We start from the raw sequence: 25,477 nt of genomic DNA, 5'->3' as shown, positions 1-25,477 counted from the left end.
AGTATGAAAAGCCACAGTCGAGCTTTCATCCATAGCAAAGCTATCCCTGACTGCGGCTTTCATTCATAGTAGAGCTATCCCTGAAAACAAATGTGAAACTGTCTCGATAACTGTACATTTGTTAAAGCGTTAGAAATCTGGCTTCAAGGTAGTGTATCGAGGGTTTTTGTCTGTCTCTTTGATGTCCAAAGTGACCGAAGGTGATGCAAGCTGACAAGAAGGAAAATTGATATCTGGACGCAGTAAATATTGTTCTTGTTGAAATGCTGCCTCATAAGCTCACAAGGTGTCATCTATTCGCTCACTTCTTCGAATAAGTTTTTCATGAAGTGGCGGTAAAGTTTTTAAATGCGAAGAACTTAAATTAGCTGCTCTCTTGCTTCTGCAAATACGAGGCCAATGTAAGTTCAGCATAGTAACGCCAGGCAAATACAACGACTGCGGTATATGATCTTGTTTAGTTTACGTTCATTTGTCTGAGACATACTTCGCATCACTGGTAATGCATATGCCATGGCTTGTCGAACAAAAGCTCTATGAACCTTCAGAAGAAATTGTGGTGTGCCACCCCATTTGGTTTCTGAAATACATCTGAGAACATTCAGTGTCCAGTTAACCGCTCTTATTTATTAATGTTATTTCTGTTATTCCCGTGTTATTTCTGTTATAGCGGGACCGCTCTTTAATGGTGAAGATATGAGGTTCCCATGTTTGCCTGCAGTCTAATGTTATGGCAAGAAAGCGATGCTTCCACACAACAGGTATGTACTACAGTCTGGTTGACCAAGAAACTGAGCTGGTTGTGACACCATAAAAGGTAACACCACAAATTTCTCTGCTGAAACATCCATGCCGCATTCTGCCGGAAAGCACACCGTAATATCTATGCCTTCCTGAAGCAGATCCTGTATTTCCCGGAATTCATGCCTTGACAACCAGAGGCATATATCGTCTGCATACATTGAAATGTGTACTGATGATGATAAGAGAGCCGGCAGTTTTTTTGTATATGCTCTCATTGTTTTCACTCAAGTTCGATTCGGCGTGAAGGAGTAATGTGTAGCGTCACCATCATCGTCAGTTTTGAGCCACTGCGCTGCGCCCCTCGTGCAGCTCATGTCTGGCTCGAGCTGCACAAGTACAGAACAAGTTCACACGCCTGCCGTGTCAAATGCTGGCAGCCGCCGCCGTCCGTTTCTACCCTATGAATTAAGTGGCGAGATCGGCACGATCACGTAGGCTGCCTTCATAACATCATCTCACGCATGTTTCATGTCTCCCTCTCATGCTACAGTTCTGCTTATCAGCGCTTCGGACCTCATGAAGAAGGCTGCCGCGGGACAAATCTTAGTATTTACGATCGAGCATGTCGTACTTTGAATCATCAGACGCTGCGGCCTTACGCATTGCAGCTCCATTTCTACATGAAGTCGTGGCTAGGCCTACTTCCGCCCCAAGCTTAGCAGGCAAGACGGTCGCGCTAGCAGATAAGCAAAAGCAAAGAAGCCGTGATGTGCTTCGTCGCAAGCAATCACATGGGCTGCTGGCTCTTTTGAAACCCGAATAGACGTCTTGCGCATTGGTAGCGCACCCCCTGCCAAACTCGCCACGCATCGTCCGTTCGGAACAGTGGTGGCAGGGGCCAGCGAATTTGCGGGCCAGCGCCAATTCACTCAAAACCAAGCATGCTGCATATCTATTTTTCACTGCCGTAGCTTGGCATAAGTAATCGTTAAGAGAGTGGAGATCAGTGGCCTTCATTCTTAAATCGGTACATTGAGTCGCGGTGCTAATCCCATCTCGAAAGTATGCTAAGCAATGTTTGAAGTCAGAATGAATAGAATTTAAGATGTCTGCAAGTTCACTGAAAGGGAGTCCTGACCACTTTACTGGCCTCAGATTTTGGTCAATTATATCTAAATGTTGGTTGTACCAGAATCCATGGTGAACGGAGATCATTCAATATAGAACAAATAGGGAGGTCGGCATAACGCTGCAAATTAGTCTGTAGTATCTGAATGTCTGTTGTAAGCAGATCCATTGTAACAAGGTTACACTGTATTAGCACAGGTTTACCTTTTAGCCGACAGAATCTCGCCATGCTCTTCTGACCACGAAACTCTGCGCTCAGTTTCATACAGGGGCAGAAGCCGCCGCTAGGGTCACAATGGTCAACACGGGGACATCTGTGCACGCCCACTACTTTTGGCGGAGTGCTGTGCTGGTTTGAGGCAATGGTTTATCTTGCACTAAACCGCGGGAATGAGACTACCGCTAATATTTCATCTAACATACAATGTGGTTGTTGTATCCCCATGTGAAAAACTTGCTTTCACATATTTTTTAAGGTATCGAGGCTGCCATGAATCAAGCTGGGTTGGACGCAGCAATATTAGCTTCATACGTTGTCCCAGTGCAGTTCCTTACCTCAAGAATTGGAGCATGAGAATATTCATTCTCACATGCAATATCAATTACTAACTTCACAAGCCTTGCAAACCCACCAAATCGCAAAATGAGGACTCGTAGACAAATTTCACCAGACATAAGTCACAAAAATACGGTGGCGCTGCCGTCGAGCATTTCTCAGGGTAGGCCAAAGCCCCCTTGCCGACCACAGTTGCTGCTGTGTTTTCACTGGCGCGTGCACTGCTTGTCGCCATGCAAAAAAAAAAAAAAATGATGTACTGACAAGCTGTCACGAATATTTGCGTGAGAAGGCACAAGAAAGCTGGTTTAGGACTTTTTTTTTCCAGTTTTCTGTTTATTAAAACCGTCCCCAAAAAATTGGCCACGCCTTCGACTCTGGTTATGTTTTGGAGCAGCTTACCCATCAAAAACAATGCTTTCTGTCCTCTCTCGGTCAGCGGTCACAACAACTTCCCGTTATGGGGTTCCGTCAGTAACTACACACGATCGACTAACGTTCATTGTCTGTCAAGCATTTGTCATTGTAATGTGCTGCACCGCATTTTTTACAGCAGAAGCTGTTATGAGATCAAAACTCAGGTCACATGCTGCCGTAGTTGTCCGCCCCCACTGTCACCGGTTTCCATAATCACAACGCACGAAATTAGAAAAAAAAAAAGCCTATTACCAATGACACAGTGGGGACTGAACTCGGGTCCGCTTGGTGCCAGCCCAGTATTCTACAACTGAGCCATGCCTGTGCTTGGGAGTTTTTGGAAAACTTGACTTAGGCAGGCTTGATGTCAGAAACGCAACCCCGTTTATACAACTTATGAAGAGTTTTAAAACAGTGAAAGAACAACCAGTGGCCGCACAATGCGAATAGCATAATGAGTGGGTCGTCCAATGCTCCAACCCATCAAAAAAAGCTTGTTCTTGTGCACTTATTAACTGTGATGCATACCAACTTCAGGCACAAGTCCTCATCGTCATCAGCCACTGCATGAACAGTTAACCCATATTTCTTTCAGGTGTTTAGTAGATACCATGCTTCTTAGAAGAATGACGAAAAATAGCATAGCGAATGCAAGCCTACTACACAAAAATTTTTATTATTAATGCCACAGAGGGTATCAAGCAAGTGTGCTTGCAGCAATTATCTAATAAGTGTTTAGTAAAGGCTCTGAACGGCTGCTCTTTTAGCTTTTGCTGTGAATGTGCTGTGCCTTCTGCACAAGCCTGATGTTTTTTGGAGTAAGCCTTGTGTGGAGGCGTAGCAAGCATGCTTATTTCAAAGCAAGTTAGCATTGTGAATAGCGTTGCCATATGTAAAGATAAGCCAAAAAGTTTTGCGGTTGTCATTATTGATATAACTGCACAAGTCTTAGGCGTGTCAAAATGATTTTATTATACTCGTGTGAACTAAAGGCACCACTCCGTCATGAATCATAGTCGTTTCTGCATGGACTTGGTTCATTAAAGCAGCAGTGAACCAAAAAATGTCTTAGACTGTGCTTTTCCTTTTTATAGACCTTATGCAAAATCGCTGCCACCTGTCAGCCCTTGTGTGCATAGCCGCCATGTTAGAGGCTCCGTGGAGCGCAGTACGCACAGGTCCACATGTCTTTACGTAGATGTATACGTAAGGTGTATCGACGTGGGGAGTGTATTATTGGCTGACAATCGCAATGCCGACTTATAGCTAGCTCTCTGTCTCTTGCAGCACACAGGGAGGAGCTCAAAATTCTGAAGGAAAAAAAGGTAAGCCATAAACAATCTTGTCCCTTTGGCGTTTCCAGCATGAGCTCCAGCTGCTGCTCCCGAAATACATGTTTGTTTTCTCCTTTCCAAGCAAGCAAGACGAGCAATAGCATTTGTAATCGCGCTCCCATAAATTGCTGCACGCCGAAGCAAGGCAGTTTTTATAACGTTTCCGCTAGCAACCGTTTACCAGGTGAAGGTGACTCGTAGGTTTTATGCAGAAGCCACCATAACGCAACGGGCTTTATCGTGGCTAATCCCACATGCCTGCATTTCGTTGCATGTGCCGAGCACATCGAATGCTTGAAAAGCATGCACAGCCATGCGCGAGTCATCCCACTCAACGGCAGCTTGTAACACTCCAAAAGAAAGAACGAGACAGCACGAAAAAAAGACGCTTTAGCATTGTTGCTCCCATCTCAGAATGACCTGATGACGCCTACTTGCTTCTAATTCAGTGTGTGCTGTTACCCAAATGCAATAAACAAAACACATTCAACGAAACGTAGGCACACGCAATTAGCTGGGATAAAGTTCATTGCGTGAAGGTGACCTCAGCATGCAACGTACGAGTCGCCTTTACTTGGTAAACGGTTGCTAGAACATTGCAAATACTGCCTTGCTTTGGCGTGCAGCAATTTATGGGAACACGAATAAAAATGCTAACCCAAGTAACCGCGGATATTCGCTGGCTGTCCAATATGCTGTCCTCATGACCAAAAACAAAATATTTTCGTTACAGTCCAGAAAAAAAGTTTTATCGCATAAAGTTCCTACATAACATATTGACAGGTGGCTTGAATGTAGGTGACTCATCATACCTTCGTCCTGGTAGCACAAGAAGAGCAAGACACACTAAACCTCATGCCCAGAACCAATTTTCGCTAAAACTAAGTCATTCCAAAATAGCTTTTTTCCCAAAATAATAGAGAAATGAAAGAGACGTCGAGAGTCAGTAATTACGCTGCCAAACTTTGTCAAAGCTCTGGAAGACCATGTCTTTTGTTAGATTATGTATTTGTTTTCTTAGTGCTGATGCTGTTTTATATTCTCTATGTATGAGCATTTTTAATTTTATGCTTCAATTGTTATCTGCACAAATTAGTTCAAAATTGTACCATTTTATGTATTAAGCCGTCCTTGTATTTTGTTCTTATATATCTACTGCCCTTCCTGATAGGGCCAAGCTGGCCTGCAGTATTTTGGAACAAATAAATAAAATAAATTAAGAATACAAATGTCGAACTGTATGGATAACTAACCTGTATAGCCAATGAACATACTGTATAAATCTATGTCCCGTGTGGTGGTTTTCTGGACATCAGAGCTGGATGTCTGCCTGGACATTAAGATTTAAAAGTTGACTGGCTGTCCATATAAGGACATACCAAGGATGTGCGCATTTGCTCATCAATTACAGTCGAAACCCGCAATAACGAAATCGCTGGGGAAACCGAAAAATTTCGTCGCGAGAATTTCATTGTCGCGAGTATCAGACATAAAAACTGTGACACGGCCAGCAGAACGAAAATTTATTGCCAGAAGTCGGTCAACTTACTTAGCCGACCCTTGCCATGTAAGAACCTCAAAGCTCTCCCTTCGCACTTGGTACATTGCTACGTCCTCGTTATGTACGCCGAAGAAGGAGCGAATGATGTCCAGCGCATCCAAGACAACCCGCGGGTTGGGTTTCTCCGCGTGCGTCTCGTCTTGGTCCCCGGTGCCATCAGCTCCGCGCATGCTTTCGATAATGGCTTTGTCGGTCACTTCCTCATACACGACTACGTCGTCATCGGCGCGAACCAATTCATCAACGATGAATTCGACGTCTGGAAAGGCCGCCCCGACAACCGTCTCGTTCAGCGCACGTGCGTCAGTATCAAGCACCGCGAGAATGGCATCTTTGCCCTTCAATATGGTCGAAAATTAGCTGCACGTAATTTCATACTCTTCCGCGATATCCTTCTCCTTCCTGCCTTTTTCAACTTCAGCAATGATGACAGCCTTATCGTGAAGCAACAGAAACTTCCGCTTTTTGGATGGCGGGGGCATCTTAGCAAGGGCCGATGTGCCGGTAGCCACCCACAGCACTTTCATGCAAACAGCCACACACAACACAACTCGCGGCCCTCACATGTGCGAGGCTACAGAGGTGACGAAATGACGGAATCAATGCAGGATGAGATTGTGTCGCCCCCTAATGGTGTCGCTGCAAGGCTGCTAAACATGATCATGATATTGTTGCCGTTCTTTTTTTTTTTCCGCGATCAACGGAGAATCCGCTTCCGGCATCAAGCTTTTCTCAGGCGCCATTGTAACTTCATCTCTATTTCACCACCAGTTTCAGTCTTCTCTTCGTAGTTTTTATTGATTTCAATGGTTGGTGTTACTTTGGCCTGTTGAGCTCGTCCGACAGTGCCATCGCCTGCTGCAGTGTGGCCAGACATGTGGCCGGACACAGACCCCATCACCGATTTGAGTAAACAAAAATGGCGGTACCCACGCTAACACAGCAAAAACAGACCTTTACAAATTTTGAGTGCGCATAACACGCATACGAGCATATTTTCGTCAATTAACCTTTTGCGGAAGGGTAAAATAAAGCCCGCACCGTGGCAGAAAATTCGTTATAGCGGGATTGCTGTCCAAAAACATTTCGTTGCCATGAGATACGTAATACATGGGCTTCTATGAATGTTCGCCGGGTATTCGGAAATATTTCGTTGCCGCGGGGATTTCGTACTCGCGGGGTTTTGTTATTGCGAGCTTTAGAACGTAGTGAAAATATATATTGATGCGCTTCATTTTGGGTGACAACCTGGTAAAATTTCATTAAGAATGCTACTAAAAGTTCATTGAAATTTCGGCACACGCATTTGATCCCAGGGTGTTAAATAATTTTGCTTCCTGAGGCAAAAAAGAACTGGTTTGTTCAATATGTGTATCGAATGTCATAGGAAACAATGTATTTCGTGTTATTATTGTCGCATATGAACTGACAAAAATACGTATTGGGCACGTGATAGCAGTCATCATGTAGGCAAGCTTTCATGCGCCAGCTTTGACACTTTCCAACAAGTGGTGCACCGCAGTTGCTCAGATTCCTCGAACATACACGTCATGCAAGCCATGCCCCTATAAATGTGTTAGGAGAAAACTCGCGCCATTGTGCCAGTTGTCTCCAAACCTGCTTGACCAGGGGCACGCACTGAGAGAAAGAGCACGGGAGCGGAAGGTGTTCATGTCGCATCGTACGAATGTAGACTGAGGTGGTGTCCGAGCGGCAGAAGGCAGATTTTTTCTGTAAATTGCGCCCGTGTGGACATCAACAGCAACATGTGAAGTTACCAAAGATGACGTTTCTACAAGAAACACCAAAACCTGGCACAAGCTCACCATTGTTTCTGGCAGAGATTACCGCGGCAAGCAGCAAGAACTCTGCTCATTCGCATGGCACAGATAAGACTACGTGTTATTTCTGTGTTCTTTACGTCTCATATTGGACATGAGTTCTTAGCACGCATTAGCTATTGTCCATCATTTGTATAAGCCCTGCTAATACGTGGCATGTTTCCAGTTCTTCATTTTTTTGGATATTGCTTGCTATTAACCGATTTAAGACGAGCACGTGGTCAGCACCAGTAAACCTTCCTCAGAAGCACGTGCTACACCTTTTAGTTGTTCTCCTGTGCCTGTCTGTCTGTCTGTATGTATACGGTTCCTAAAATAACATTTCCATAAACACACGCGAGTTGGGTTTGTTGCTAGTAACTCAATTTATAAACCCGTAAAGAAGCAATTGCTGACGCCTAAGAAGTAACTGCCCTTGAAAGCCGAAGGGCATAGAACACTGAAACCTTGTAAGACTACATACACACTTTCGCAATCGTGGCTGCAGAATGCGAGTTATAAGCTTCTTAGCCTTGATATATGTCATAATAAAGGTTCGATTGTTTTTAAGAGCCCGCTTGGACTCCATACATTTTTTTTTCAGAATTCATTTGCAGCAGAAAAGCTCCCAAAGGAAAAAGACGGTCCTCCGAGTAAGCTGTGGGAGTACGTCGTTTGCATGAAAGGTTTTTCTTGAATATGCACTCGCTATATACACACAAACACACACATATATATCAATAGTTTTTTTAGAAGTGTATATTTAGTTTCCCCTATATATATATGCATATATATACTCTGAAGGGCCCGTCAATGCCCACATTGGCTGTTCTAGAGAGATGTCGAACGAACGTACAGTGTAGATTCGTGGACATTTTATGGATGTCTAGAATTTGTTGGATGTCCCGTCGTACGCCTACCAGATGTTTGCGGTTACTAGGGATTGCACGTCTTACTTGCTTAAAAAGGAGAATGCAAACACGTATTTCGAGAGCAGTAGCCGGAACTCATGCTAGAAACGCCACCAGCTTGAAAAAAAAAAGATAAAGTTTACGGCGTATCTTTTTTTCTACAACCTTCAGAGTTCTTCTCTGTGTTCTGCAAGAGACGCAATAATACGGCGGCATTGCGATTATCAGCCAATACATGCGTCACGGCGATGCGCCTTTTGTAAAAACATGCAGACGTGTGCGTACTGCGCCGCGTGGAGCCTCTAATATGGCGGCCATGCGCACAATGGCTGACAGATGGCAGCAGTGTGGCAGCTTGGGCTAGTTGGTATGGCATGACAATAGTTATAGCGCGAGAACAAAATGACGACACAGAGACAAGAATGGCACCAAGGACATGAGCACTATGATGGCAGCAATATTGCATAAGGTCTATATGCGGCTGCTATGACACACCTGATCCACCTTGTATTTGGCAGGGCTTTTCCGGCTGTGGTGCGTTAACCGAGATTTGATAATTCACACAAGTGAGAATTCACACAAGAATTCACATGAGTCTGTGAGAATTCACACAAGAACAGTCATCGGAAAACTTGCAGGGTTTGTTTATGGTCTGTATGCATTTCGCGGCCTTGACTTGAGCCGCATACCTGACAGGCACGTGACCGCGTTGTCCCGAGCATGTAGTTGAAGCCTTATCACAGGTGTATTGTGGATAGAAATGGTGCCGTGATCGCTCTTGTCGTTTGCATTTGTCATTTGCACGAGGCAAATTTGTTATTTGTGAGGATTTACCATAAAGATTGATGGCTATGTACTTATACACTGCTCATTTGCATATCGTACCTGCCATTAAGATGCCCTATGTTTTGATGAGGTTCTCAAAGCTAAGAGCTACATGTAGGCATGGCTCATTTCAGGAGAGCCCTTCTTACAGCCGCTGGAACTTCCTCTGTCGTGCCCGCTGCTTGTAAACATGCGGAAACATGCCGTGCTCGAAGGCAGCTTTTGCACCTGCTGTGCAAGTTGTCCCGTGGTCATAGGAGATGGAAAGCGCTTTTGGCAGAGACAAAGCCTATGCGCCGCGACGTCGCCAAGCCAGTGGCATGTTGCAAGCTTCACAACTGCGCCGTGGGACATCGCCAGCATCAGAACTACGACAGCACACCGCCAGCGTAGGTAAACGAAACCGTACGAATACATTTTTTTTTCAATTGTTTTATTTGTAAGTCTTGAGAATGAAAAGCATAGAAACCGCCTCATTTAATTCTAGGCATTCAGAAGCATGCATAGTGCGAACGCGATGAAAATTTGAAAGTGACGCACTTTAGGTGGCAGTGCAGACCAGAAAACTGACAGTTGTGCCGCACTGCTCGTGAAAGGCACGCAGGTATGTTGATACCAATTACAGAAAATTTTCCAAATACTGTCAACGAGGTGTGAAATCTTGTGCTACACAAGTGTCTGGACGTAAACAGTATACCTTTACTTACACCAGCGAAGGCTTAGTGGAGTGTGATGGATATATCAGCCAGAGCTCGACAGCTTCTGTGCTCCGGACAGCTGAGTTGGGGCTATGCGTAGTACGTACCTTGTTTGCATATGAACACTGATGCATGCATATTGTTCACTGCTGTACATGCTAAAACTTTGCTTACATGGCCTTTATTTTATGTAAAAATCGATTGATCAACTCGCATTAAAACAATTTATTGCTGCAAGCTTGTGTGATAAGCGTTGTCATTTCGTTTGGCCTGTATGCAGCATTACAACTTACTAAAGTAATTATGTAAGATACTTATGAGCTTGCAGTAAGTAGTTTACAGCAATGTACTATATGAAAATGAGAGAAATTGAGAAAGGGGGCTGCTGTAGCGAGCAGGGGCAGCTATGACGTAGAAGCAGATGACAAGGGTGTCGTCTGCTGTGCGGAATGCCAGCCGCCATATCAAAACGTCCTTGTGCTTTTAAAAACTATTTCACTTTATGCAAAGCAATAAATTATATAAACTATATTATATATATATATTGCCGTGCGTATGTGCCAGTGGTGAGGACAACGAAGCAGCGCGAGTGTCCTTGGCCGAGGGCAAAAGACGAAGAAGTCGTTGCAGTCTTTTTCCTGCAATCGATAAATCGTATTTGTTTGAGGCGCTTTGTGTGCTCGTCAATCTCGCGTCGTCACACTGGTGGAGGAGCTGGGTACGTCTTCATGCTTGGCACCCCTTCGCGGACCCGACATTCGAACCCGGAATCACTACCACCCGTCAACACATCAGTCCACCGTTCCAGCCGCCGTCTGCGAGGCCTAGCTCCCGAGCTCAATACCTTGCCAGAAACTGCCAGCAATCGCTTGCCTCCCTCAACCACCATGGCCACTGCAGCTACATCGCACATGACACTTCAGAATCCCATGATTCCTGACTGCTTTCATGTTGAGACCTATGAAGATGCACAAGACTGGCTGGACCAGTTCGAACGCTGCGCCAAGTACAACCAGTGGGCCACCCCAGAGACAAGCTCGCGAATGTGTACTTTTACCTGAAAGACAACGCCCAGACGTGGTACATCAACAGGGAAAAAAGCATGGCTACGTGGGACGACTTCCGCAACCAGCTGATCGACACCTTTAGTAGTCATGACAGAAAGGAAAATGCGCAACGTCTCTTGAAAGCTCGAATTCAAAAACCAAACGAGAGCGTCGCTATGTTCGCTGAGGACATGACCCGTCTTTTCGGCAGGGCGGATACCGAGATGCCAGAAGACAGGAAGCTGCGGTATCTAATGCGAGGCGTGAAGAAGCAATTGTTTGCTGGGCTTGTGAGAAATCCGCCAACAACAGTAGCTGAGTTCACGAAAGAAGCCACAGCTATTGAATGGGCCCTACAGCAACGGTACCGCCAGCAGAACCCGGTCAATGTTCGAGCGAGTAGCCCTGTTACGACTGCGGCGAGCCTCTGCGACAATGACAGGCCTCTGCGTGAAGTCATCCGGGAGATTTTGAGGGAGGAGCTTCGGCAGCTTTGTTTAATTCCAGCAACTGAACCGACGCCGGCATTGTCTTTTGTCGCTGATGTTGTCCGGGATGAGGTCCGCCAGGCTCTCTCCTCATCCAGCTATAATGGTGTGCGACGACATTTTACTTATGCTGATGCAGTCCGACGCCCCGTCGTCGCTCCTTCAGCACAGCAGACTCCAATGACTGGACCACCATCAGCCCTGCAAACACAGCCGCTGTCACCGCCGATGACTCTCCCAACCACACCAATCTCACCGACAAGACGAATGCCATTTAGTCAAAATGTGAAGCCCACAACGTGGTTCGATAGTGAGTCCCCATTTACCTACCAGCGTCGGAAAACCGATTTGTGGCATACCGCTGACCATCGACCAGTATGCTTTCATTGTGGTGAAGCCGGGCACGTTTACAGAGTTTGCCGTTATCGTGACGCTCAGTACTCGATATTTCCTCGCTACCATGATTACGCGTACGACGATCGACGCACGAACAATGACACTCCTATGAACACACCGCCACAGAATCCAATGAGGCCCGGGTCACATTCTCCATCTCCTGCGCGGGGCACTTCACCTAATCGTCACAGTTTTGCCGACGTCACCAGGGGCAGGTCCCCTAGCCCGCGACGGGGAAACTAGACGCAGCGACCTCGGGGGGTCGGGTTGTCATTAATCGAACTTCCGAACAGCCCCCATTGCAGACACATAACAGCTCGAAGCCACCGATGCCGAAGACGACGACAGCAACGACTAATCCGACGAATGGAACAACTGCTAACGTAACCGATGTTATCAGCGCTGACATCGTCGGTCACATTGACGGCCATCAAGTGACGGCTGTTGTGGACACCGGCTCCCACTTTTCTATAATAAGCCTGCAGCTAGCCGACAGACTAAGGAAGGTCAAGATGCCATGGCAGGGACCCAATATAAGAACTGCAGGAGGTCAGTTGATAACACCGGTTGGAAAGTGCACGGCCCGACTCTTCATCGCTGGTTCCACCTTTGTCGCCACCCTCGTCATTCTTCACGAGTGCTGTAAACAGCTCATATTGGGAATGGATTTCTTGCGCGAATACGGGGCTGTGATTGACATCCATGACGTAATATTCACTGTAAGCTAGGAGACTGCTACAGATGAGGAACACCAGCCACCTCGCTTCCATATTGCCGATGACAACATCATACTGCCGCCACGAAGGTGTTCCCTCATATCCGTGCACGGTGACAAGTTACAAAACGGTACTGGCATCGCTGAACACATCAAGGAGCTCGCATTCACTAGCAGCATTTCTGTTGCCAGTGCTGTCATCACTGTTATTGACGGATGCGCTGAACTACTATTGACAAATTTCAGCAGAGAATGCCGACACATAGTTAAAGGCACAGCTATTGCCTATTTTGGTGAACTCTCGCAAACAGAAGATTGTGATTTAGTGGAGGAAGCAGCAGCGTCTACTATCACTACACCGACACCTGTCGACGTTGGTCCAATGTTATCTCCCATTGAGCGAGACCGCCTTCTCACGCTGATCAACAAGTTCCACGGCTGCTTCTCATCCACATCAAGAGTTCGTCAAACGGCACTGATGAAACACCACATCATCACGTATTCTGACGCCAGACTTATCCGGCGAAATCCTTATCGAGTCCCCCCAAAGGAGCGTGAGGCAATTCAAAAACAGGTGAAAACGATGCTAGAGAATGGTGTTATTCGGCCATCTAACAATCCTTGGGCATCACCTGTAATACTCGTCAAAAGGAGGATGGTAGCTTGCGTTTCTGCGTCGACTACCGTAAGCTTAATCAGATCACTAAGAAGGACGTCTACCCTCTGCCGCGTATTGATGATTCATTGAATAGACTACGAAACACTCGCTACTTTTCGTCTATGGACTTAAAAAGCGGCTACTGGCAAATTGAAGTGAATGAGAGAGATCGTGAGAAGACCGCCTTTGTTACGCCCGATGGACTTTATGAATTTCAGGTTCTTCCTTTCGGTTTGTGTTCGGCGCCAGTAACATTCCAGCGTCTCATGGACACGGTTCTGTCGGGACTTAAGCGGCAAACCTGCTTGGTGTACCTCGACGACGTGATTGTCTTTTCGGCGACTTTCGAGGAACACTTACGAAGGCTCGAAGCAGTTTTTGAAGCAATACGCTTGGCCGGTCTCACTCTAAAACCAGAAAAGTGCCACTTCGGCTTCCACGAACTTCAATTCCTCGGTTACGTCGTGAGCAGCCAAGGGATCCGACCCGACCCGGATAAAATTGCCGCCGTGGCAAACTTCCCGACGCCATCAGACAAAAAATCAGTGCGACGTTTTTTAGGACTCTGTGCCTATTACCAGCGGTTTAGTCCTAATTTTTCGCGCATCGCATGGCCATTGACACAGCTTACTGGGGAAGATACCCCCTTCAGATAGGGCGAAGCCCAACAGCAGGCATTTCACGAGCTTCGTCAGCGCATGAAAACACCCCCCGTGCTGGCCTACTTCAATGAAGACGCGCCAACAATACTTCATACAGACGCTAGTAATGTGGGTCTTGGAGCAGTGCTCGTACAGTTGAAGGACAACAGCGAAAACGTGATCGCCTACGCCAGCAAAACGCTGTCCCGAGCTGAAGCTAATTACACTACGACGGAAAAAGAATGTCTTGCAATGGTATGGGCAGTCCTGAAGTTTCGTCCTTATTTATACAGCCGCCCATTCACCGTTATCAGCGATCACCACTCTCTCTGTTGGTTAGTCAACTTGAAAGATCCGTCTGGCCGCCTTGCACGATGGAGTCTTCGGCTCCAAGAATTTGACTTCACTGTTGCCTACAAGTCGGGAAAACGACACACCGATGCCAACTGTCTTTCTCGGTCTCCTGTTGAGACGGCATCCCCGGACAACGACGATGACGACACGGCCTTTCTCGGAATTGTGGACACTGCCGCCTTTTCTCAACAGCAGCGTGGCGATGCTGAGCTGCTACCACTTATAGATTACCTACAAGGGCGAACGAATAGCGTTTCGAAGTTATTTGCAAGAGGGCCGCTGTCGTACTGCTTGCGAAATGACGTCCTTTATAAGAGGAACTTTTCACCCACCGGCAGCAGCTACTTGCTCGTCGTTCCTTCTTCGCTTCGCCGTGAGGTACTGCAAGCCTGTCACGACGAACCTACCGCTGGTCACTTGGGTTACGCAAGAACATTGGCGAGGATAAGGCAGAACTATTACTGGCCAAGACTTGCCGAAGTTGTCAAAACTTACGTGCAGGCATGTCAAGATTGCCAGCACCGCAATCAAACCAGCTGGCCTGCTGCAGCCTGTCCGAGTGCCGGCGACACCGTTTGCACAAATCGGCATGGATTTTCTGGGCCCCTTCCCAAAGTCTGCCACTGGAAACAGGTGGATAATCGTAGCCACGGATTACCTGACCCGATACGCGAAGACAGGCGCTCTGCTACGGGCAACGACAGCTGAAGCGGCGCAATTTTTCATCGAAGCCATCGTCTTAAGACACGGTGCTCCCGCAATAGTCATCACCGACAGAGGTACTGCGTTTATGGCCGAGCTTTTGGACAACATTTTCCGACTAAGTGGTACAGCTCACAGCAAGACAACGGCGTATCATCCCCAGACCAACGGGCTCACCGAATGCCTCAACAAGGCCCTGGCTGACATGATCAGCATGTACGTAGATGTAGAGCACAAGAACTGGGACATCATTTTGCCCTACGTCACGTTCGCATACATCACGGCTCATCAAAAGACCACTCGGAAGACACCCTTTAGTCTCCTTTACGGACGCGAGGTTACGACAACATTAGACGCAATGCTCCCTCATGAAAATGATGGCAATGAGCCGGACGTCGAAGAGTTTACCCAGCTAGCAGAAGAAGCCAGACAACTTGCCAGGTTGCGAATCACCAAACAGCAAGATGACGATGCCAAACATTACAACCTCGGGCACAGACCCGTCATATACAACGTGGACGACAAAGTATGGGTCTGGACACCTATTCGTCAGCGTGGGCTCTCCGAAAAGCTATTGCGAAGATACTTCGGACCCTACAAGGTTCTGAGACGCATCAGTGACGTCAACTATGAGGTTGTTCCGGACAGCGTGCAGTGTTCAAAGCGGCGCACACATTCACCAGAAATTGTCTACGTGCTTCGAATGAAGCCTTACTTTCAGCGACTAACTGTGCAGTTTTGGTTTCGACTTGCTTCTCAAACGTTTAACATCGGGACGATGTTTTTTTTTTAAAGGGGGAATAATACCGCGCGTATGTGCCAGTGGTGAGGACAACGAAGCAGCGCGAGTGTCCTTGGCCGAGGGCAAAAGACGAAGAAGTCGTTGCAGTCTGTTTCTTAGGATCGATAAATCGTATTTCTTTGAGGCGCTTTGTGTGCTCGTCAATCTCGCGTCATCACAATATATATCAGTTGTTATTGGTTCGCAAAAGTTATTTGACATTAAAAGATAATTAAAACTTTTTATATAAGTAAAATAGTAATATTCCAATATTTTTACAATTATAGACAGAATCCATCATCGCGTCCAATTTTTGTCCCCATTAACTAACTCTATGGGTATGTCATTCCCTTGACGTCTCTACAACAAGCTTACATATATCGACAGTGCCTACCGCTGTTCACAACCGTGGAGTAAGTCTATGCAGCAAGAGTAGAGTCAGCGCTGATCGTGCTGTTTACAATCAGACCATTTATGCCACAGGAAATTAATAAGACCGCATTATAACAAAGGAAAGCATTAGATTCCTGTGTTTACAGTTTCTAAAGCTAACTTCACTCCGCTCCGACCTATCATACAGCACTGTGGCAACACTTGAAATGGGGAATGACAAACCCTTCGCTAAGTAACATCTGTGTACTGCATCAAAACACACTGATCTCTAGGGTCTACAGCCTAGCCTTAACAAGCTAGTAACCATGTTCTCTTCATTTCCTATTTGTAACTTTGACAAGTACATGTTACATGAACAATATTGCATGAGCGAAAGAGTGTTGCACTTGACAATGCGCAGCGTCGTGACGGCACTCACGTATGGCAGTACCTTCACAAATCACAACTAGTGTTTTTTAGAGTGTGTAGATGGACTACGTTTGCACCGTGTGATGCATAAAATTTCCTGATGAATAGACTTGATTAAATAAAATAAAGCTCTGTGGAAATTCCAATTCAATCAGAAGGTAAAAAACGTAGCATAGGGCAAATTACTCAAAATGTGTAAAACTGAGAGAACACTAGCAGCCATCAAGTTCATAGTTCTATGTAATTGGTCAATTCAATGCATACTGCTACATGTATCCATATTGACATTTTCTGTGGCTAGCCGTGTGTGTGTCTGACGAAGAGGCCGAAAGGCTATCTTCGCACGGTCGCTGATCAGTCAGTCCCGCCGCAACTGCTAGTTACATTATATTTCATCTACAGCCTCGCCAATCTGATGTCTCTTCGCTCACATAAAATCTGGTGGAGGAGGACCGTTCCTTGTCCTCACCACGAAACTTCGCAGTGGCCACATGTTTTAGTTTCTAGACATGGCTTCAAATGACGCCAACCCGTTCCCCTTCTCCACCTGGGGCACAAGTCACTACATACCTTATGATATCCCACCCCGGTGATCACAGTACATTCTCCACTTGTAATGGCTCCACATGTACAAGCATGTTAGCCAGACCCACCAATAGTACCCAACTATAATGCTTACCAACGTAATCTTTTACTTAAATGACACCCTGCGTGTATTGTTCGACAATCGTGATACCAAATCACCAACTGGGACATCTTCAAAGAGCCCTTTTGCGACATCTTTGCGGACCCATCGGGTCGCCAAATGACCATGCAAAAAGAACTTGCCACTCGTGTGCAGTCCTCAACCGAGTCGTATGTCTCGTACATACAAGATGTGCTCGCATTGTGCCGGAAAGTGAACGAACAAATGATCGAGAGTGACAAGGTCGTTCACATACTCAAGAGTATCACGAATGACGCTTTCAACTTGCTTGTCTACCCCAACATCACTACCGCTGATATCATCATTAAGGAATGCCGTCACTTCGATATGGCGAAAAGTCGTCACAGTTTGCTTCAAGTTTCGCAACTACAAAACACTGCTTTCAAAACTACCTGCACCGATCTGGGTGCCATACCACCCTTGCAGAAGAACGTGACACGTATCGTTTGATGGGAGGTTGAGGCGGCAAGTCTGGCGCCGTTTCATCCTCTTATACTTGAGCATGACACCGTCCAAACACCTCCGGCGATCTCAGTTTCTTAAGCCGTCGTGAGGCAAGAAATTGCAAACCTTGGTTGTACTGTTGCCTGCTCCTTCAACCAACCCGACTCCAGACCGATGCCAATGAATGCACCAAGCTAAGGCACTTATCTTATGCCCAGATCTCGCAATCCGACCGAATGGAGAACTGCAGAAGACAAATCGATCTGCTTCCGCTGCCACAAAGTTGCCTATGTCTCCCGCTACTGCTGCTACACTTGAACCGGGCCAAATTTGCCCCCACTTTAGGGCCAATTTTACTCTGTTCTTCGCCTATACTCAGACCCCAGTCTGTATTCACCCAGTCGTGTGTACCTTTTTTTCGACGCACCGCCCAATTACTGTCACCTCAACGCCGCCGTTCCCCATTGCCCCAACCACACCGCTATCTGTCGCCAGCCGACTATGCATCCTCTAGGACAGAAAACTAAATCGCGCAGTTCCTCGAGGTAGTTCCTCGAGGTAGCTCCTCGAGGTAGTTCCTCGAGGTAGCTCCTCGAGGTAGTTCTATCGATTGCACCTGACCCAAATCCTCCGATGACGCAGCCTAGTAATAAGAACTTCACTGGTGTACAACCAAACCTCGGTATAGCAAGCCTAGATATAACGAATTATTCCTTATAACAAAGTACAGTCGAGCCCACTTATAACGAACCTGAGCGTGACGCAGCATCCGTTCGCTGTATCCCGGTGTTTGTAGTAAATGAAACACAGCTTTTAAAAAAAGTTGAGTGAAAACACAAACTTTTTATGCCCCAAGAAGTCCGTGATGCACGTGTTTCGAATAGAAGAAGCGATAAGGGCGGTCTCGAGTTCATTTAAAATGGCAAGGTGCTCGTTCGCCAAGGCACATGGCATAAGCTGCATGAAGCACTGACTCCAAAGTTTCGTTGTTCTCGCAATCCGATTCCTTCAAATCGCTCTCGCCACGTACTTCATTCAGAATGCCCTAATCCGTGCACGGTTCCACAGTGTCGGCATCACCATCGGCCATAATTAAACCATCGCAACAGATGTCCCACCCGCTCTCCCAGGTCGGAGTCGACGACGCACTGCCACAAATCGCCGCCGCAGTGGTCCTGTTTGGAAGCTTCAGGCTCGGCATCAAGCCCGAGCTCGACGAAGTCGGCCTCGCGAAAACAGATTCGCGCGCATGTAGCCATCACTGCCACCCACGAAAATAATCACCATCTCCACAGCTGAATACCAAGACGCCCGAAGCAGCAAGTTGGCTGCCAGGAGGTCAACAGCTAGAGCAAGCGCTCTGCAACACGGCATTTAACGCGCGGATTACGCTCAAGCAGAGCGGTCACACTTTTGGCTTTTTTTTGAGCGGCAGGAAAAAAAAAAGCTTGCCAGTCCTCCCGTCGGCCATCATGACCACACACGCACACCAAGAGCGAGCAAGGCGCGCACATGCGACACACATGCCAGAACGCATGGAACAGCTCTGAGCCCGTTTCCAGTCAGAAAAGGAAACTAATTCGAGCCAGCGTGGCAAGCGTCACAGAGCGGTGGAGACGGGCGAAAAGGTTGTGATCAAGAGAGGAGAGCAGACTTGCGAGAGAAGGGCAAGGAGTTGCAATAAAGAGAAGGAAGGATGCGGCAGGAGGGCGACCTCGAAAACCAAAACACACGGGAAGGTGGCAGGTTGGGTAGCTTGCTTGAAAGGTCCACGAAACTCGCACGTAGAAAAACTTGGAAAGAGTGCAAGGCCGCCTGAATCGGTGCACGCGGCAATGTTAGAAGAATCGGCGGCCGTGGTAAAAAAATCATTTTGTTGCGGCGGCGCGTTTGCGTGGCTTTATGAACTTCGCTATTTTGCGATTCGTTCCGCACAAATTAACAGCCGTTTTCGCGCTTCCGCACGCGCGTAGAAGGCATGCTAAGTCGAGTGCGAAGTGAGCGAGAACAATCCTAAACACGAAACGAATCACAAATTATCAGAGTCTGTCGGGTAGCGTACACGCGTGCACTAGACGCAGACTATCGGATACAGTCGGTGGCCGACGATGTTGGCAAATGGTCTCGTCACCCCATGCCGGCAACGTCAACGACAGTACCAGCGATAGAAAATGGGGTAGATAGCCGACCGGTCTTCAAAAGAGCGGTGGAAGTGTGAAAACACGGGCCTTGTCTGGTGATGCGGAATGCTCAGAGTAGCGGGGGGACAAAGGATGGAGGGGTGCGTAACAAAAGCGTTCGGGGAGAGCGACAACTACAGGGGCGCGAAGGCAGGGTCAGCGTTTAACAATAAGAATGTATGGGCACCTCGCCAACGCCTGATCGGTGGTCGAAATCGGTTGCCCGGGAAGTCGGCAGACCGCTGACTCCGTTTGCTGTAACCGATCAGTGGCGCTCAGAGACGTTCGTTGTAAGTACGATTTTGTGCCATTGAATTAATGTATATTTTCACGGTCACGCGGATATTGTTCGTTTTAAGCGAAAGTTCGTTCTAAGTGGGGTCGTTATATGTGGGCTTGACTGTAAATGAAGAATAGCTCTGCCATAGATACAATGCTGCAAATATATATTTGCAACGAATTTTTGAATATAACTAAGTATTTTTGTGGCAGGTACGACTTTGTTATAATGAGGTTTGAGTGTATGTGTGGACAATCTTTCTTTGACGGCGTTAGTCGATACTGGAGCTCAAGGGTCCATAATGAGTGCTCATCTGTGTCTCCAACTCAAAAATGCCCTCACGCCTGCTGCAACTAATGCCCTCCGTGTCGCAGATGGTGGAACTGTGGCTGTCACTGAAATGTGTGCCGCTCATGTTCCGAAATTGCCCTCACGATTTTCTCTTCAGGATGGACTTCCTATCGACACATTCTGCCTTGATTGACTGTTCCACCGGCACTCTCTGCGTAGAACTTTTTCTCTTTCAGAGTTTTCACCTCAAGCTTCTTAAGAGCCTCTGTGCCCCCTGAATTCATCCGCATACTAGCTAAAGCTCTTACATTCCTTGAATTGGCCACATTCTCTCCTGTGGTTGACAGCGCGGTGACCACTACGCACAGACCTGTGCAGCCTCCCTTTCATCACTGATTAACCGGGCATGACAAGACCACTTGCTGCAACATGCTTCTGATAAAAGACAGTGCCACAGCAATTTCACCGGATGCTTACGTCACCACTGCTAGCTATATAACCCAAGCTGCCAAAGCTTGGTTCCATGATGGTTTCCCTAACCTTTAGAGCCCAGCGACGGCATGCTTGCTTCGCTGGGGCTACTACGTTAACAAACGACCGTTAGATTTTATGTTGGGATCCATCCTTCAGCGACTCTACATCCCACAATGGTGATTATATCTCGTAACTCCTATTTCTGATCTTCTGCTGGTACACAACATCACTGTGCCATATTCCGTCATAACTATGGCCCCTAAGCAAACATATCTACCTGTTACCAACTTCGGTTTTATGAAGCAAGTGCTATCTCAAGGAATCTCAGTGTCCTGCTGCGACTGTTCATAGACGACCACATCACCAGCGTTGCAGCAGACGTATGTTCCAATTTTCCATGTAACTCACGCGACGCCACATACCTTGATGCGGCCTTACGCTCCATGATTCCCCCTGACATCAAACCTGAGAAATCAGCTGCGGCATATACCGGGGCATATTCGACATTGACAGCCGTGCACTCGGCCAGACTTCGCTCGTAAAGCCCTGCAATAACACGGGTGATGCTCTTCCCATTCACTGCCTACCATGCGGGGTGTCTGCCGCTGAGCAAAAGGTAATTCAGCAAGAAGTTTACATTGATTGATATGTGGGGTTTAACGTCCCAAAACCACCATACAATTATGAGAGATGCTGTAGTGAAGGGCTGTGGAAATTTCGACCACCTGGGGTTCTTCAACGTGCACCCAAATCTGAGAACGTGGGCCTACAACATTCCCGCCTCCATTGAAATACAGCCGCCGCAGCTGGTATTCGATCCCGCTACCTGCGGGTCAACAGCCGAGTACCTTGGCCACTAGACCACCACGGCGGGGCAGCAAGAACTTGACAAGATACCAGCCAAAGAGATTATGAACCCTCCTTATGCCCTCTGGTGTCTCCCGTTGTGCTCGTTAAAAACGAAAGATCGACAAGTGGGACTTAGGCATTGATTACGACCCTCTGAATCGGATCACGAAAAAGGGCATTTACCCTTTGCTTCGCATTGATGACGCTCTCGATTGTCTTCACAGTGTTCGATACTTTTATTCAATAGACCTACATTCCGGCTTTGGCAGATTCCGGTCGACAAGAAAGACCAAAAAAAGACTGCGTTTATAATTCACGATGGCCTATAGAGAGCCAAAGAAACGCATGGCGGCGCTGCGAATCTGGACAGGAAATGCCATCTCTGGTATAAAAGTAGAAATCTCTGATGTATACCGTGCCTTTTCTTTTTCCGCCAACACGCTGCCACTCGCTTACATGCTCGTGCAGAGCACGCACAGTGTGATTGAGTCACCTTGCAATGTAAAGCCCGCAGTGCGGTTTCAGAAAGATATTGGAGCTTGATAAGCACTTCTGAAAAGCAAATCTTGAAAAGCAAATCTAACAAAAAGAGTAAAGCTCGTTAGTCGCGTTCATGATGTAAAGCAGACTATAGAAGACAAGAACGGCAGAGTCATTGCAAAATGCATTTCTCAGGTCCGTGACAATAGCGTTTAAGATGTACGCCTGGAGGCAAGTCTCGAGATGTATGCCTCGAGGCAATAGATATATCGGTGTACTGCGCTGAGGTTTATGAAAATCATACAATTGTTGTTTTGGTGTGGTATCTAGCAGTGGCAGCCATGTACTCTGATATAAGAAGAATTGTGGTGTGCTAAAAAATACATAAAGACTAAACTTATACAGTCATGGCATTAAAATGCCAGAGAAGTTTCAGAGTCGTGTCCTCTGTGCCACGGGAGCATGACCCGCCGACTTCGACGCGAGGCAGCAAGCCAAGCTTTAAGCACTGCAAGCCAAGTTGATGTGCTCGCCTAGTTTTTTCCGGCTCTCATGTGATAATTGCTCTACCTATTTTTCACAAACACGGCTCAGTGTTTGGTCATGACAGGGAAACCGATACAGCTTTACACGTGAAGAGCGTCCCTTGGGTGTTAGCATTGTTGTGGCAGCTCACAACACAACAATACTTTGGACCTCGCAGATGCTTCCTTGAGGTCGCTTTTTTCATCCTGGACAGGCAACTTCGCACAGCGAGCTTCTCATTTTAGCACGCCAAGCTGACTCCACAGTGGCCAAGTTCCCCGCAACGACTGCAGAATGCGTTGTGTGCATGTCATACGCGCTACCGCTTTGGCGAAATACACTGAATTGCCTGTGCTTTACGCCACGCTTAATGTCAAAATCTCTGAAGCTTGCCGCCAGAGCCAGGCGTGGCGCTCTCGTCGCTTCACAAACTTGAGCTTTGGTTCCCTATATCAGTTCTAGGTTATGCGGCCTGGGCTATGCAACGCCCCAGCCACATTAGAGCGTATGATGGACTCTCTGCTACAAGAGTTCAAATGGTCAACATGCCTTTGTTACCTGGATGATGTCCTTGTATTTTCTACTACATTTGAGACCCACTTTTAGTGTTTGTACGCTATTCTCGACATCTTTTCCACTGTTGGCCTTCAATTAAACTTGTGGAAATGTAACTTCAGCCGCTGGCAAATTACAGTGTTGGGCCACCTTGTTGATGCACGAGGTGTGCAGTCGGACCCGGAGAAAATTATGCAGTCATGAGTTTTCCTGTACCCCAGTCAGAAAAAAAGGCATGATTTTTACGTGGGGTTCTGCTCAAGCTGCTGCTTTTTCTCACCTCATCAGACTCCACCTATTCACATCGACTCATCCACTATGACAGAAGTCAGCACCGATGCTAGTGGTTACGGGATCAGAGCCGTCCTATCCCAAAGCCACTGGAGCACAACCGAGTTATCGCTGACACTAGCCGCCTCCTCACAACTGCTGAGCGCTCCTGTTCTATTACAGAGCATGAATGTCTCTGCGTTCAGCCTAAAAATGATGAGTTCGGCGCCACCGTGCCAGAGAGCTCGTGAGCTTGTTTGAAGGAGAAGAGGAAGCCATCTTTTTACGTTCTGAGCTCATGAGAACGCTAATAAATGTCTGTCTGAGTTCTCAAGTCCGTGTTGACTGTCCAGTTGGCCACATATTTTACACATCTTGCTCTTGTTTGGGCTGTCTCGAAGTTCTGCCCATACTTATATGAGACGAATTACACTGTAACAACGGACCACTATGCGCTATACTGGCTTTCGTCACTGAAGGAACCTACTGGCTGGCTTGAGCACTGGTCTCGGCGACAGGATGAATATACCTACACAATGACGTAAAAGTCGGGACCCCTACATCAGGACGCAGACTGCCTATACCGCCAACCAGTCGATGAATCGAGCCTGGTCCCCGACATCTACATCTGCATCTTTTCTGCTTTGCAACTGACCCGCATCGGTGACGAGCAACGCCGTGACACAACCTTGCGTGCTGTCAGTGAATGCTTTGGATCACCATCTTCCGACCAGTCCCATCACTCATTCGTCTTACACGATGATGTACTATACACCAAAATTTTTACCCAGATGAACCAGCGCTCCTGCTTGTCATTCTGAAACACCTTCGTGTGGCAGTTATACGCTAACTTCATGACCTTCCTACCTTGGTGTGTCACAAACTTGCGACCAGACCCGCTGAGGCTTCTTTTGGCTAGGGCTTGTATGCTTAGTTAGAATATGCGTTGAGGCTCGTGTGAAATGTCAGCCTCGCAAAACAGAATAATCGCTTCCCGCCGGATGCCTTCAACTACTTGATATTCCATCAAAACCATTCTTCTGCGTCGGCTTAAACCTACTTGGCCCTTTCCCCTGGTCTTCCTTTAGAACAAGGCAGATAGCTGTGGCCACAGACTGCATCATGTGCTAAGCCATAACACGAGTTCTTCCAACAAGCTGCCGACTACCTCATACACGACGTGATATTGAAACATGGAGCTACACGCCAGACTGTGGCCATATCTTTCTAAGGTCATAGCCGACATCTTGCACTTGTTTGAAACGAGACACAGACTGAAGTCATACCATCTGCAGACAAATGGAATCACAAAACACACCTAGTGAGCATGACATGCTCGTTAGATATGTTTCTTCAAGCCTGTTATGACCGGCAGAGTAACGACATGACCTCCAAAAGACACTCACCAGCGTACATTCATCCATCTCGTTGCCATCCCTAGAAGAACTGAACGACACCTTTTAATTTGTACACCTGTTGTCGAAGTGACAACCTACTACACAGCATGCCTTGGGCATCGTCGCTCACATATCCTATCTATTTCCTTGCATGCAATTTTCGCAGTTGTAAGTCGCGAAAATTTGCAAAGACGAGGCAAACTGAGCACTGATTCTGCTAAATTTCTGAAATCCCCAGCTCTCCCTTCGCTGCAAAGCTCTCCTCAATGCCCCCTGCAAGCTCCTAGCACCGCCCGGTGGCAGCTGTGGCAACATAGCAAGCTCCCCACATTGCGTTACAGAGGAATTCCAAGACCAAAAAAGCACTGAAGGACTCTTCTTTTAGTAAGTGAGAGTACCATGCCACTTTTCAATTACACACTTGCATTATAGGCATGTCTGCTGAAATAT

At 47.1% G+C, this 25,477-nt stretch overlaps 1 protein-coding gene across 6 annotated transcripts in view; it reads right to left on the bottom strand.

The window, feature by feature from the left end:
• Nucleotides 1–25,477, bottom strand: part of LOC119167714 (uncharacterized) — a 537,665-nt gene that overhangs the window by 27,853 nt on the left and 484,335 nt on the right. For 2 of the 6 annotated variants that reach the window (XM_075865823.1, XM_075865826.1), the window contains one exon: nucleotides 11,509–11,729. The exons of the other annotated variants lie outside the window; for them this stretch is intronic. The gene's annotated coding sequence lies outside the window, so the exon portion shown is untranslated. Of the gene's footprint in view, nucleotides 1–11,508; nucleotides 11,730–25,477 lie in introns of those variants that run through there. 6 annotated transcript variants of the gene reach the window in all.

The sequence above is a fragment of the Rhipicephalus microplus genome, chromosome 6 (genome assembly GCF_043290135.1).
Source record: "Rhipicephalus microplus isolate Deutch F79 chromosome 6, USDA_Rmic, whole genome shotgun sequence".
Taxonomy (NCBI): Eukaryota; Metazoa; Arthropoda; class Arachnida; order Ixodida; family Ixodidae; genus Rhipicephalus; species Rhipicephalus microplus.
The sequence above is the reverse complement of the archived record's forward strand: the minus strand, read 5'-3'. Positions and strand labels throughout refer to the sequence as shown.